Source organism: Aotus nancymaae, unplaced genomic scaffold (assembly GCF_030222135.1).
Source record: "Aotus nancymaae isolate 86718 unplaced genomic scaffold, 86718_ANA_hifiasm-v0.15.2.pri h1tg000059l, whole genome shotgun sequence".
In the NCBI taxonomy this organism is placed as follows: Eukaryota; Metazoa; Chordata; class Mammalia; order Primates; family Aotidae; genus Aotus; species Aotus nancymaae.
The window spans coordinates 31627462-31643617 of NW_026988473.1; the positions used below are offsets into that span (position 1 = coordinate 31627462).

A 16156-nucleotide genomic window follows, 5' to 3' on the forward strand; every position below is an offset into this window, starting at 1 on the left:
TTCAGGACATAGGCATGGGCAAGGACTTCGTGACTAAAACACCAAAAGCAATGTAAACAAAAGCCAAAATAGACAATTCGAAGCTTCGGTACAGCAAAAGAAACTATCATTAGAGTGAACAGGCCACTAATATAATGGGAGAAAATTTTTGTAGTCTACCCACCTGACAATGGGCTAATGTCCAGAATCACAAAGAACTTCAACAAACCTACAAAAGAAAACAAAATCAAATAGTGGGTAAAGGATATGAACAGGCACTTCTAAAAAGAAGACATTTATGTAGCCAACAAACATATGAAAAGAAGCTCATCATCACTGGTCATTAGAGAAATGCAAATCAAAACCACATTGAGATACCGTCTCATGCCAGTTAGAATACAATCATTAAAAAGTCAGGAGACAACAGATGCTGGAGGGGATATGGAGAAATAGGACAACTTTTACACTGCTGGTGGGAGTGTAAATTAGTTCAGCCATTGTGGAAGACAGTGTGGTGATTTCTCAAGGACCTAGAGATAGCAATACCATTTGACCTAGCAATCCCACTACTGGGTATATACCCAAAGGATTATAAATCATTCTACTATAAAAACACATGCACACATATGTTTACTGCAGCACTGTTCACAATACCAAAGACTTGGAACCAACCCAAGTGCCCATTATTGATAGACTGGATAAAGAAAATGTGGCATATATACACCATGGACTACTATGCAGCCATAAAAAGGATGAGTTCATGTCCTTTGCAGGGACATGGATGAAGCTGGAAACCATCATTCTCAGCAAACTAACACAAGAACAGAAAATCAAACAGCGTATGTTCTCACTCATAAGAAGGAGTTGAAAAATGAGAACACATGGACACAGGGAGGGGAACAACACACACTGGGGCCAGTCATTGGGTGAGGGGCTAGGGATGGCATAGCATTAGGTGAAATACCTAATGTAGATGACGAGGCGATGGATGCAGCAAACCACCGTGACACATGTGTAAGTATGTAACAAGCCTGCACGTTCTGCACATGTACCCCAGAACTTAAAGTACAATTAAAAGAAATTAATCTTAATATACCCTTGCTTTTTTCCCATCTCAACTCTAGTGATGTAATCAACTATTCAGACCAGATGAATAACTTTCCACTCTTCTCTAAACATATGCACACATGTATAGTGTTTGTGCTTTATTTTTATGTATTTTTATTTTGCTATTTTTAAATACATATGACATACTAAAGGGTGAATATCTGATTTGGTACACTCTTTAAGGAATATGTGCAAAAGGAACAAGCATGTACCTACACACAGTTTAGGTAAAAGAATATCCCCCCACAATACAGCCCCTTCTCCTCAAACCAAGGATGCCATAATTCCAAAATTTCTGTTAAAGATACTTTTACTTTTTACTTTTTTTTATAGTAATTAACCGTATATGTAGGCATCCTGGAGCACTCTATTTCCTATTTTCTTGTGATTCATTTTTGTTTTTGAATTTGCTATGTCATCTAAATTTCAAATCTGTTGGCATGAATCTTTTCGTATTATTCTTTATTATCTTATCAAGATATAAATGCCTGCTTCATTTGTGGCCATACCTTGACTCTATTTGTATTATTGTTTACATGTGCCTCTGTTTTCTTAATTAATTTTGCCAATTTTTGGAACTTTATTAGATTTTTCAGTTCTTGACTTATTTTGTTTTCTAAAATGTACCATTGTTTCAATGTCTGTTTTTATCTTTATTTTTTTGCTGACATTTACTTTATTTGTGGTCATTGTCTAGTTTTTTTCCAACTAATTTTTTAAGTTAGACACGCAGATCAATTTCTTAACCCTTCTCTTTTTTTCCCCTAATTTAATCATTAAAGGTAATCATACGTTTGGTATGTGTGTGTGTGTGTGTGTGTGTGTGTGTGTGTGTATATATATATATATAAAATTGCCTTTATCCCAAAAACTTTATAATTTTTATTTTCCTTGACCCCTGTATTATTTAGAAGTATTTTTTGTTGAATTTTCTGAATGTACGTATAATTTAAAGTTCTTTTCATTATTGACTTCTAATTTATCTGTGAGGTGGCTAGAGAATATGATGAATATGACACCAACCCTTTAAAATCAGTATAGATTTACTTTATACCCTAGAACATGTTCAATTTTTAAATTGTTTCACTTATGCCTGTAAAGAAAGTGTACTGTCCAGTTGGAGGCAGTGTTTTGCATATAGTTATTAGATACTTTTGCTAGTTTGTTAACTAAGTTATTTAAATACTTTAAATACTACTACTCATTTTGTCTCTCAGTCACACTAAAATGAACGTTTGAAATATTTGTCCCAATTATGATTAACTTGCAAATTTTTGTTTTTAATTCAATCATGTATTTATATATTTTGAAACTTTTATTATAATTTATATTTAAAATGTATATATTTCCTCCTGAATAAAAGCTTTTATTTGTGACTCTCTTTATTTTTGGTGGTGGTTTTTGCCTTCAATCTTTTTATATATGTTAATAGAGCTATTCCAGTTTTTCAGTATTTATTAATTTTATTAAAAACTTTTTTTTACTATCTCAAATAATTATTGAAAAATTTTTTTTAGTCTTTTATGTTCAGAGTTTATTTTAGTTGTGACTTTTAAAATAGCATGTACTTGGATATTTTTCTAATCCAATCTGTCTACTTTTGTTACTGGATTGGACAAACTTGTTGATTTTACATTGTTCTGACGATGAACATTCTTTTATTTATATCTCTAGCAAATTATTTTGATATTTGTATGTGTCCTGCTTCTTATATTTATTTGAGTTGATTAGTGTGATTTTTAGTTTTAAATTACCATCTATTTCTCCACTTATTTGGAAGTTATACACGTTTTCTCATCTGTAAAGGGGTAACTCTCCCGCATTGTGTGCATATGTAATTTAATGAAATTTAAATAAATTGTTACCTATCCCCTTTACAATAAGTGAATTGCAAAAACCTTTAAATCTGATTCCATTACCCCTTACTTAGAGACAGTTGATTTTTTAAAATAAACTGAATCCTAAACTCACAAATTCAAAATTGTTATTATAGTATGCAGCCAATATTTACCTACATTTACGTAGAAGTTTACAATTTTCATTGTTTAAGCTTATTTCTCGCATCTGGTGTGTTCTTTCTGGTATCATTCCTTCTTTAGGAACATTTTATAAATATTGTTTAAATATAATATCACCTATTGATTATGTATGCTCTCAGGTATTTACTTTTAGTATGAAAATACCTTTATTTCTTCTCAATCTGGAAAATAATTTTACTGAATATAACAAATCTAGATTGATATTTATTTTCTCTGTAAACAAGATGTCACACCTCTATTTTCTGTTTCCACTCTGACTGACTCTGAGGCAGCTATGGGTTTTTTTTGGTGGCAATCTTTTTACTTTTGCTACTTTTAAGATAGTTTTATTCTGTTTAGCATTCTGAAATTTCACTAGGATGTAACATGGTATGAATTTATTATTATTTAAAATTTGTGTGGGCCTCTGTTGAGATACCCAGATTTTAGAATATTTGTATTCAATCAATTACAGAACATATTTAATTATTAAGTTCTCACATTTTATATTTGATTCATTGTCTCTTTTTGTTGAATCGTTCTCATCAGATGTGTATTTCTCCTTCTCACTACATTTTATATGTCCCATAATATCACTTTCATTCCTTTTATCATTGTGTCTTTCTGAACCCTATTCAGAATATTTTCTTCAGTTTGACCTTCCAAATAAATATGTTCTTTTTTTTTTTAATCTGGCTTTAATCAGCTGTTTGATTTATTCTTCACATTAAAAAAAAAAGACCTTTTTGTTCAAGTCAGAAATTTCTTGAATCCCCATTCTCCCCAAACTACTCCCACCTACACACATATTTTCTTCCAAGATAGGTCATTTATTTTTATGTACCATTCTGATCTGATTATTTACTATTATTAGGTATAAGACATATGTGCTATTCTAAAATTTTACCAAATGGCAGTTTGAAACTACTGTTACTTGAATTCCATGTCGTCTTTATTGAATTTCTGTCTCATTTTGCTGAAGCACATCCCTTTCTTCTGAAAAAAGAAAAGATATTTTGATTTAGTTTTCGGTTATTTGTATTTCCAAACTTGATCTTGGGGAACTCCTAGTATTTTGATATTTGATCATCAGATTGATCCTCTGTCTTGTGCCTTTCCTCTCAAATATACTCATTTTTCCTTTTTGTCTTATTTTTTAAGTGATTTGCGGGTTTTTATCTCACAAATCATGTATTTTTAAGTAAAAATATTTATTTTAAATTTCTTATAGTTCTTTCATGCTTCTGGATACTTATTTATTCATAATGACTTTTCTTGTTTCATAGTAGATCTCTTACCTATTGTTAAGGATAAATTAACTATATGTTTTTAAGCTTTTTCTTGTTCTTGAACTAATCTTTCCCAAGGCATTTTTCTTTTGCTTCATAAATAATTTTTTTTATATTACAGAATTTATTAAAGTCTGTAGTGTTTCTCTTTTTCAGCCAATATTTCATAATAAAAAAATAAAAAAGTTAAGGGGGAAAACTGACTAACCAGCGATCTAAGTATGAGAGTAACGAGGTAGGGAAACAGCCTTTATTCTGAGGAACTCTGAGGTGCCAAACTGGCTTTACTCACAGGCACCTAAGTCTACTAAGTCTACCCAGCCTTTTTTTTAGTTATCTCAAGACTCTTGGTTCAATAGTCTTATCAAAAATATCCTTTCCCTCACAGTTGTTTTTCTCTCTCGTGGCTTCAATATAGTATTTAATCTGATACTATATGCATACTAAATGCTGGCTACAGACTATACAGTATTCTTCCTTCAAGTACAAGACGGTAACTATTCTGTATGTAGCTTTCATATGACCTACCTACTTTTAGCATCAATCTCACCAACACTGTACCTGTAAGTCTTAAATTCTGGATTTCTGTAGCATTCTGAAGGGAGATTAATCCTTCTCACCTTTAAAGTCCCTTTTATCTCTATTCTTTGTTGTAGCTTTCTGTGGTCTCTTTTATAACATTTACATTTTATCTTCTTGGTGTCTTGAGGAAATTTGTTAAAACATTTTGTCTTTTAATAGCTTTCTTTTCTCTTTATTTTGGTTGTATCTACTTATTCCTTTATTATTATTTAGTTGAACTTTTACATGTACAGTAAATTAATCTTCTCATCCAAAAAGCTTAGTTTATTCTTTATAATACTTGTATCATATTCCATAAAATGAGTATTTTTAAATTTTATCTAAAACATTTCCTTACAAATATATTTCACATCCTCCACATTTTTCAACTTCAATCATGTGTGTGTGCCTATGTATGTGCATATGTGTGTTTGTATGTAATTTCACATTATTTCTGTCATATACTATAGGCAAACATACCATAAATTAGATTGTTTTGTTACTTGCTGTCTTCTATAATGTTCATTCGATAAACCACAACAAGAGTACTTTAGGAAAATATTTTATCAGTTCACATTTCCAACATCAATGTCAATGCATTTAACCACACTGTTGCCAGCAATGAGTAGTACTGCCCTTTATAATTATTGCCAAATTGATATAAATGTATTTAATTGTTGCTTAAATTGTTAAAATCACTAAATTATTAAAAACTGTTCTTTAAAATTTTCTTTATCACAAGTGATATTAAACATCTTTGTACATATTTTGTTGACATGATGTTCTCTTCTGTGAGTTCCCCATTTGTATTCATTGACAATTTTATTATAAAAATATTTGTCTTTTTCTGAATCATTGGAGAGATTTTTCAAACAGTTAATATAATAAATTGTATTTGTCATATATTTTATTGTAAATATTTTCCATTGCTATTCTATTATTTTTCTTACAACTTTTATAAGGTGACTTTTGGACACTAATGGTATATTCTTAAAACCTATACATATGTCTGGATTCTGGGTACATTGTTAAAGACAAAAGTTCTCCCATACAAATTTTACAAAAAGTCTATTTTCAATAGACTACAATGTTATATTTTGGCTTAAAATATCTTACTTATTTTCACATTTAATAGTTAATGTATGTAGTCTTACATTTCCTGTTTATGTGATGAATAAAATCAATTTTATTTTCTTTTTAGTGAGAAGTCATTTATTCTAGCAAAACTTACTAATTTTCGTTACTTCCTGTGACTTAAACTGACTTCCTTGTTACATATTAAGTTTTTATATTTACTTTATTCTCTTTTCTGCTTCTGAATTCTGTTAAAACTATCTATTAATTGATTTCTGAGCCATTTATTACATGGTTTTGGATTTAAGGTAATCAGTATCAAAAAGCACATCCTTCTTTAGTATTTTTTAATTTTTAAAAATATTCTTGAATATTTGAAGATGTTTACCTCTCCATGATAACTTTACATTAACCAGTGCTTTTAAAATTCAATTCTGTGAAGAATTGCATTCATTTATATTTAGAAAAAATACATTTAGAGAGAAAACAACCAGCTCTTAAAGGATCTTATAAGCATCTCAAGGAATTTGCATCTGTTTTTGAGGTCACTGTGTTTAAGTGCATTTCTTGAGGCTGGAAATGAAAAGTCTTTGAAAAACAGAAGAAAAATAGTCATATATGAAATTATAGACATTACTTTCTTTACAAAGTGAGGGGTGATTGAAACAAAGGAAGGCAAGCTCTGAGACAGGAAGTTCAGTAATGCAGCTGTTACTATCTTCAAGTTAATTATAAAGGAGATGAATATGGCCTAAATGAGGAACACAGCATTAAGGATAGATAGGTGGACAGATTTTAAAAGTGGTAGGATTTAGTGTTGAGCGAGGAATGAGTGAAGCACTGGGATTTCCAACTTTCATAATTTGTTTACTACATCCAGGGACCAAAATGTAATATACTATCTGTACTTCGTGGAACACCGTGTAAATCCAGAGCACATAATACTATGTAAATGCACTTATGACAGAATTATGCTAAATTTAAAAGGCAGTATGCAAATGTCATAAAATATGTAAACAGAAACAATATACAGAAAAAATAAAATATATCTAACGCTATCATGACAAAGGAAAAACATTTATATATCTAATCATTTATTTTACAGAAAATAATAAAATGATATATAATTAAAAGATACTCCTTTTTTTACTATTGTACATAATTTTTAAAAAAATACCATTGCTTGAGCATTTGCTATGTGCCTTACACTGTGTTGACTACCACTAATATTATCTTATTTACTTGTCACAAATTTCCTTTTAAGTAGGACTATTTCTAATACTCCTCTTTCTATTTATTTTCTTACCAGTTGAGGAAGCTGCTGCTTACAGAGATAAATCACTTGCTGAAAGTCATTTGTTTCCTAGGAGGTGACAGAGCCAGAACTGATTTGGAAGCTAACATTAAATAGCTTTCTTTTTCTTGTATCCTTCACTATATTTTGCTTATATTCACTACTAACTGCTGTCAATTAATAAATGACATCTTTTGGTGCCTCAGAGAGACAGACAGTAATTACAGAAGAATAGAAAATATATCCAAAAACAAAACAACACGCGAAAGCACAATACATTATTTACAAGACCATTACTTTAGAGAACCCTTGACTACTATGATCAACAGAAACAAACAACTGATAGTTGTTGAAGGTTCAACAAAAACTTCGTGGTTACATTTTAAAATCTATGGATCTATGATGGTATTCATGTTCTGGCTGCATCTATCAGTAGTGATAATGCTCATTTTGGTTATAAACATTATAATTATGAATCTGAATGTCTTTATTTTCTGCCAAGAATATCATTCTTCTTTTATATGGGGTTATTTGGGTAATTTGGAGAGCTCCAAGTATGAGAAATCACTTTCTTTCATTCATGATTCTTTTGTCCAAAGGACCACATTCTGAACCAAGTACCACAGGATATGTCTCAGTATAACTGAGCCTCCAAAGTCCATTCTAATGTTATACTTGATGACCTCTTTCTCTCTTTTCAACAAATATGGATAAAATAAATTTTCAGGCAACTGGGTTATTCAGGGAAGCAAACATGCTAAATATAGCAGAGTATGATGATAAGGCTGAGAAGTTAAGAAAATCATCTAGTTCTTGCACATTTACATGAAACAAGGCCTCAGCCTTTCAATTAGAATGAGCTGAAAGCCAAAGTTGTGCTGAGTGCTGTCAGCACAATTAGCATTTGTATTTTTAGTAGTAGTCCAGGCCCCATGAATAGTGCCAGCATCACTTAAGATAAACCTGCTAGTCAGATAATCTGTGCTAAAAATAGTTAACCAAAGAAGAGCAATTTCTCTTTTTGACACATAGTCAAGTACTTTTTAATACAGGGTGATGGGTTTTTGGCAGTGAGAGCAGTCAGAAAAAACTGTTCCACAGTGAGAATTCATTCAATTGGGTTCAGCAAATAGAAGAAAACAAAAGGGGTTATGATATTAGAGAGTCAGGCACTGCAGCCAGAGGACTTCGAACACCACAGAACAGCCTTGTATTTCAATTCCAACTCTAATTCTTGTTAACTAGAGGAAGAAGTTTTAAAACCAATTTTAGACTCAGTTTCCCCAGAAAGTGGGGTTAAAAACAACTGTCTCAGAGTTATTGTGAAGAAAATGCTGGCACAGGACCTGCACACAGTACCAATAAACATTGGCTTCCATCTTTTCTTCATTCTTCTTGCCCCTCCATCATTTTTGTTCATTCCCACTTAATATGCCTAAGGTAAGAAAAACCACATTCAGATTCTATCAAGTCACTATTGTCACTTTCTCTTGCTCCAGAGGCTACCTTCGACTTCTTTCTTCCTCAGTGAACTCTGCTACACAATCCCCAACCCCAACACCCCTGTCATTTGCTACCCATGCCATTTCTCAAACACTCATCTCATGGTAATCTACTTGACCTGTCTCATTTGCCATCAGTACTCTTGTTAGTTAAGGTATTTTTTGATCAGAGGTTCATAGGAAGAAGAGATTCATTTGATGCCTCAGTACAGTAAACCGTTTTAGGTCAGGGGCTTTAGAAATATTTCCTTAATTCAAAAGCTCTAAAAAATATTGACCTCTTGTTCTTAGCCTCTTATGCAGGGATGTTCAATCTTTTGGCTTCCCTGGGCCCCACATAAAATTCAGTAACACAAATGATAGCTGATGGGCTAAAATAAATGGCAAAAAATTCTCATAATGTTTTTAAAAATTTATGTATTTGTGTTGGGCCACATTCAAGGCTGTCCTGGACCCCATGCAGCCCAGGGGCCATGGGTTGGACCAACTTGCTCGAGAGCTAGAAAGGGTTTAAGCTCAAGAAATTTACTAGTACAGTCTCTAGTCAGGTTTGGAGACTGAGAATCTCTCAGCCTGACAGGAAAAAGAGAAGTGCTAATGGCATATTTTTATTGCTGACAAATGTTGAGGATGCAACACGGCTTGGAAAGAGATCTGGAATAGCCATTAAGAGTCAGAAGTTCTGCCAGGCGAGCTGGCTCACGCCTGTAATCGCAGCATTTTGAGAGGCTGAGGTGGGCGGATCACCTGGTGTTGGGAATTCAAGACCAGCCTGACCAACGTGGAGAAATCCTGTCTCTACTAAAAATACAAAAAAATTAGCCAGGCCTGGTGGTGCATGCTAATCACCAACTCTGATGAGGAACAACCACGATTCTTCTGCTGGTCTAGTCATTCATTCTTCTTTTTGGAAATGTGAGAGAAAATCTACATTCAAAAATAACTAGCCTGTCTTTTCCAAGATCACAAAGGTCAATTTGCAGGTTAATAGTTAAATGCTTTCTTTAATCACAATCTTTAAGAATAAAATCAATTATTTAAAATGTCTTTCAAGTGACTTTAATAGCAGATGTTTTTCCTTCAAAGAAGCTTTTTTTTTCCCTAATACTTTCCATGAATCAAACATACTACATGGAATTCATCCCTTGAAGTGGTGTGTTTCATGTCACCAAGAACCAAGATGTCCAGGCATAGATGTGGTGGTTTGCTTGTCCATTTATTTTTATTTATTTTTAAACTTTTTAATGTCTATATCTTTTTTGATAAAAATGGAGTCTTGCTATATTGCCCAATTTGGTTTTAAACTACTGGCCTCAAGCAGTCTTCCTGCCTCAGCCTTCAAAAGTGCTTGGGTTACAGGTGTGAGCCACCATTCCCAGTTGATCTCTATATAGGATACAAAGGTATTCTTGTTCTGTTCCTCAAAATGTCTTAAGATATAATAATGAAAGAGAAGAGACAGCATAGTATCATGCAAGGGCCTTTTGCTTAATCTTCTTATTTCTTCAAGAAGCCCTCTGACTCAATTTTCTGATTTTAAAATTGGAAATAATGACCCTGAACTCAGAGTTACTCTAAGGATTAAAAGAGATTATCTATGTAAATTTCTTAGTGCAGTATCTGAAACATAATTCAGTGGCTCAATAAATATTTTTCTTTACTATTTTCTGTCATCTAGGACTGACTAAAATTTTCATATATTCTTTAAGATAATGGAATCCCATGATTTGCCCAGATTCTGCATCCACAACTTAGTTGCTTTAAAAAGAAATTACAATAGCACTGGACTTCTATATCATCAAGTCAAGTTAAAGTTGTATTGACCAACTAGTAAATAGTTCACTGTGCTAGGTACTGAAAAGAATAATAAAACTATAAAATCTAGTAATGCATACCTTGAAGAAGCTAAAAAATCCTGTTGAAAGACAAGGCTCACTTTCTCTCCACTCTCCACAATCCACTTACACACAAAAATATAATAGCACGAGAAAGGAATATAAGGTAGTGGAGTGGTTGATCTTGGTTACCGTCACTGGCAAGGTATTTGCAGTGGAAGTGGATTATAACTTAGTGGATTGAAGTTTGAAGGATAAATAGGAGCAGAGAGATTTTTATATTGCAGGAACATTATCAACTATAAATATGAAGATAAAAATAGGCATACTATTGGGATCAAGAGACTAGTCAGAATAAAAGTGTCCAAGAGTCATATCTGAGGCATGGGGTCCAAGGTTTTAAAGACATTAAGTCCCAGAAGTTAAGCTGGGAGATTAGGAGTATATGCACTGGGAGACATTGTAGATCCGTTAGCTACTATATCCATATAGTTGTTCAGGCAATGGAGCCTCAGATCTGGAAAATAATTTAGTAAACCACAAAAGCACAGCTACTTCATATCAAAAAGATGAAATTTATTTTTAGGATTACTTTGGGTCTCTCCAGAGTTTGGGAGTCAATACACGTATAATCCACTGAGTTTCCATCTGGCCATCCATGACTCTTCCATTTGCAGAGCTCCTGGACACAACACTACTTTACCAACATTGGTTTGGGAACTGTTGTTTGTAGTACTGGCCTCAACAGCATCTGAGGAAAAGGAACTAACTGGGACGTGGTCTTTCTTAGTTCTCTGAGGTCAAGGAGTACCAGTCTTTTCAGTGTAGCAGTAAAAGTCATGCCCAGGTTTTTTGTCATTAGGTATGGGCACTGTATTAATTTCCTAGGGCCTCCATAACAAAGTACCACAAACTGGATGGCTTCAAACAACAGTAATTTATTTTCTTGTATTTGTGGAGGCCAGAAGTCTGAAGTCAAGGTATTGTCAGGCCTGTGCTTCCTCTGAGAACTGTAGGGAAGTGTCCTTCCTTGCCTGTTGTAACTTCTCGTGTTTACCATCAATCCTTGTTGTTCCTTGATCTATAGATGCATCTCTCTGCCGCTTCTATGTATGTCACAGGGCAATTTTTCTCCTGTGTGACTATCTGTATGCCTCTTCTCTCTTACAAGGATACCATTCATATTGTATTAAGGGTCCATCCTGTACTTCAGTATGACTTCATCTTAATTTGACTACATCTATAAAGACTCTATTTTCAGAAAATATCATATTGATGGGTACCAGGCATTAGGACTCTGACATAGCTTTTTTTTGAGTGACACAATCTAACTCAAAACAGATACAATTATCTGGATAGAAATTGCCTTATGAGGAAATTATGCCTTATAGATCAAGATGGAAATAAGTCTTATGTTGATCAATAGAAACAGCTTTGCCTGAAGCTCAGGCATCTTGGGAATACACTAGTAGTGCTGAAAAATTCCTGAGCCTCAATTATATCCTTGAACACTTACTTCTACTTTTGAGAACTGAGTTTTCATTATAAGGCATATTGCTTGAATTTAAAAATGCACAAAATTATGTGGAGATTTTGAATTTATACATCCGTTTCAAATTCATCATTACATTTGATTTGCACAACAGAATTTGTAAGTCTCAAATTATTATTGCTAAAGGTTTACATCAAACTTGTTTTCCACATCAGAGTCTGAACTAATTGAAAAATGAAATAAAATTCTAAGCAGATCAGCATGTTATTGCCTTATCACCTAATTACAGTCATCAAAGAATATCATCCAGCTTCTTAACACTGACAGACTTACCCACCCCTGGCAGTCAGCTCTTCAGTGGTGCCTCTCTAAGGAAAGACCTCACCCTTTTACAGCTTCTTCCTAAAAAGAAAAGAGAGGTGCTGAACAGAGCACTGCCATATTATTCTCTATAAATTTACCATTCAAATCACACTATTCCAGTTTTTCTGGAGCAGAACAAGTAAAAGGGTAGAAAGAAGCTAGGAATGTTATCCTAATTGTGTTCCCATTACCTGCAAGGAAACATCAAAATTAGCAAAGAAACATTTGTTCCCAACATTAATTGCCAACATTTTTTTTTCAGATAAGAAAAATAAGGCTCAATGATATAAGGTGATTTACTTAAGCTTTTTTGGCTATCTGCTAATTCTGTAAATATTTCCAGGTACCATCATTGCCTTCTCTTTGTATTATACACGTTAAACATAATATGGTCTCTTTATGTTATGCTTGTCATATGGATTCTGTCATATAGGATTCTTTTACCAGCAACCCCTGCTATCACAGATACATCTTGGATGATATAATTAATTTTTCTTCTTTTTTTTGAGACGGAGTCTTGCTCTGTTGCCAGGCTGGAGTGCAGTGGTGCAACCTTGGCTCACTGAAACCTTTGCCTCCTGGGTTCAAGTGATTCTTCCACTTCAGCCTCCTGAGTAGCTGGGACCACAGGCGCATGCCACCATGCCCGGCCAATTTTTGTATTTTTAGTGGCAACGGGGTTTCACAATGTTGGCCAGGATGGTCTCGATCTCTTGACCTCGTGATCCGCCCACCTCGGCCTCCTAAAGTGCTGGGATTACAGGCATGAGCCACCGTGCCCGGATGATATAATTAATTCTTAGAAATCATGCTTTGCCATATTTTCCCAGTCAAAATGTAACAGGTTGGCATTTTGAACTACAGTTGAACTCTGTAGTTCTCAGAATAACTGACTCTTGGGAAAATAAACCCTTTCTATTATTTTAAGCACAAAAGTTGAAACTCATCAAAAGAAGTTAAGGATGTTAAGTTGCCTCTTCATAGCAGGAGTCTAACCATAGCCGACAATTACTAACTATTCTGTGATTATAGCCATCAGGTCTCATATCTACAAAATCAACTCGTAAACATAGTAAGATACCAGTCATGCTTAGAACTGTCTCTTTGTTATTTCACAGCACTTAACACAATCATAACTTATAAATATGGTATTTATTTTCTTGTCTCTATCTTGCATGAAAATGTAAACCCAATTAGGACAGGAATCACATTTGTCATATTGATTCTTGTTTCCAAGCACACTTTTAGGCAAATTAACACAAGTAAAAAATGATTGAAGAAATATATGAATAAAATGTTATTTTTTTATACTTGTCAAACAATATAATACTTCATTCATATTTTACTTAGGTGATTTACATCTCTTTGAAGGTCTTAAGGCACTAAAATATTTTTGACAGTTTAAATTTCCTTTCTCTTAGACATAAGAGTTTAGTATTGAGAATGACAGTGTTCTATAGGGATATACATCCCTTGTTCCCACTACTACCCCCACTGTATTTATCTTCCAATATATCATGTTCTGTTTGTTTTATTTTTTCCCTAATTCTTAGCTAGTCCTTGTCCTGTTTGGGATTAATCCATTCATGCCTGAAAACAAGCATTTTGCAGATTCTTGACTCAATTAACTGGTAAAATTTATTGAATGTCTACAACATTCCTGATACTAGAAATAAAGTATTATCTGGTAATATTTGTATAGTGCTAGATCAAAAGTGGGAAAAATTTTTTTGCTGTCATTATTGAGTGTTATGGCCTTGGGTGTTATTATTAATTTCTTTCAAAAAGTAAAGACACTAAGATCAAGAAAACTTAGGTAAATTCCCAGGTTCCACAACCTTCTGTTCCTACTTAGTTCACACTTCATTATGAATAAGAATTTATATACATATAGTAAGCTGATTAAGAGAATTGACTTTGGAGCTCAAGTGGTTTGGATCTGCACTCTGGCTGGCATCAACACCTGTTTCCTCTATGACTTCTCTGAACTTTGTTTCTTCACCTGTACATTGGGAAAGGTTCTTTAATTGTGGCCCTTTATAGAGACATCATTCATTTAAAAGAGATATCAGTTACCTTGGGGTTATTCTGCTAATAAGTCAGTGATAGTCTGAGAATTTTTGAAACTATATGGCATTTGAAGGAAAATGTCATTACTTAAGGCTCCCATAGCAATTTCTGAGAATTCACTTTCTGCATGGATAGCTTCTTGTGAATGTAGCTTGTCATCTTCTGTGGCTTTTTCCCAAGAGAACATCTGTAATCTTTTACCTTTCCAGAAGCCCCTGTACTGGGCTATTCTCATTCCCATTTCAACTTACCATCCACAAGCATTTTGTGCATGAACTACTTTATACAGACTTTATTTTCTTTAGAATGGCTTTTTAATGCTTCTGACCTTGGTAATACATAAAAATCCACTGCCAGCTGAGGTTTAATCTTCGTGTTATACAGACAGCCCTGCCCACCAGACAAAATATCATTATAAAATATTGTGCTGTCAACGGGTAATATTTTATAGTTTCTTGAGTCTTTCCAAAATTTCTACTGTATTTGTTTGCCCTTGAAACTTTCAGTGAATAGTAAATATCATCCTAGAATATAACCAGTAAACATGTAAATATTCCACTGGGCAAAAAGAATATAATTTCCCTCACTATGAGAACCGTATTTTTGATTAAATGGTCATTGGTTCCTAGGACCTAAAATATAAGAATGGATAAGGCCAGGGTGGGCCTCTGCTGGGACCTTGGAGCACTATGCAGAACTCTGTTCCCCCTTTCTCTTTCCTCTCTTCCTCTTTCTCACTTCACTATTTATTGTTTTTCTCCCAGCCAGATATAGTTGGAGGCAGTAACGTGGTGACACATGAAAATCAAGTCTCCAGCAGCTGAATCCGAACACAAGAAACAAGGTAAGATGCCAACAGAAGAGGGCCCAAAACAGAGTTCTGTTTTCCAAAGGTTTTCAATTATATCCTTATCAGTCTCTGCAACTTCATTTGCTGTCCCAATTAGTTCTCTATTGGCTCTGTTTGCAAGGTCATCATTTCTTAATTATTTAAAAACCTTTAAAGATGTAATCTTTTAGCCTCTGGAGATAACAATCCTAGTTTGTGTTATAAAGAGCATTGCATTTTGTTTTCCCAATAACATTTTGAGATCCCTTATCCTATTAGGCCTTCATGACCCTTTGCAGCATGTAGGACAGGAAATTTTGTTTCAGGTTCCAAATGAGACTTGGAGAAGCTGAGTGACTTATATGAGGCCACAGAGATAATAAGGGCCTCAGTTCTTCTTTGCATCTGTAAACAAACCTTTTATCCTCAGGACACTCAAGGGGATTCTCAGGAAGCTCCTTAAAGTGATAAGTCCAGAAGAGCATCCATGTAATCATGGTTCCATAGATTGGTCTGGGTTTCTGTATCTGGGACTGAAAAGGTCTGAGAAATTCTGGCTAAAATATTGGTAACATTGCATTTGCTCTGCATTTTCCTAACTGTGCAACATGTAGGTAATAATTGTATCTGGAAGCATCCCCCAGATGAAACTGCAGCAAGCTTGGGGGATGATTTATTGTCATTGTCACAGTCCTGCCTGATGGTCCCCAGAACTCCAGGAAGGGGTGGTTAGGCCACTACAG

General features: G+C 33.9%; 1 long non-coding RNA gene across 1 annotated transcript in view; it reads left to right on the top strand.

Annotated features, from left to right (window-relative positions):
- LOC135270199 (uncharacterized) overlaps positions 1-15428 on the top strand; it is a 351270-nt gene extending 335842 nt beyond the window's left edge. Inside the window, exon 3 of the long non-coding RNA XR_010338406.1 lies at positions 15349-15428. This is a non-coding gene — a long non-coding RNA (uncharacterized LOC135270199). The remainder of the gene's footprint in view (positions 1-15348) is intronic.
- The last annotated feature ends 728 nt before the right edge of the window (positions 15429-16156 follow it).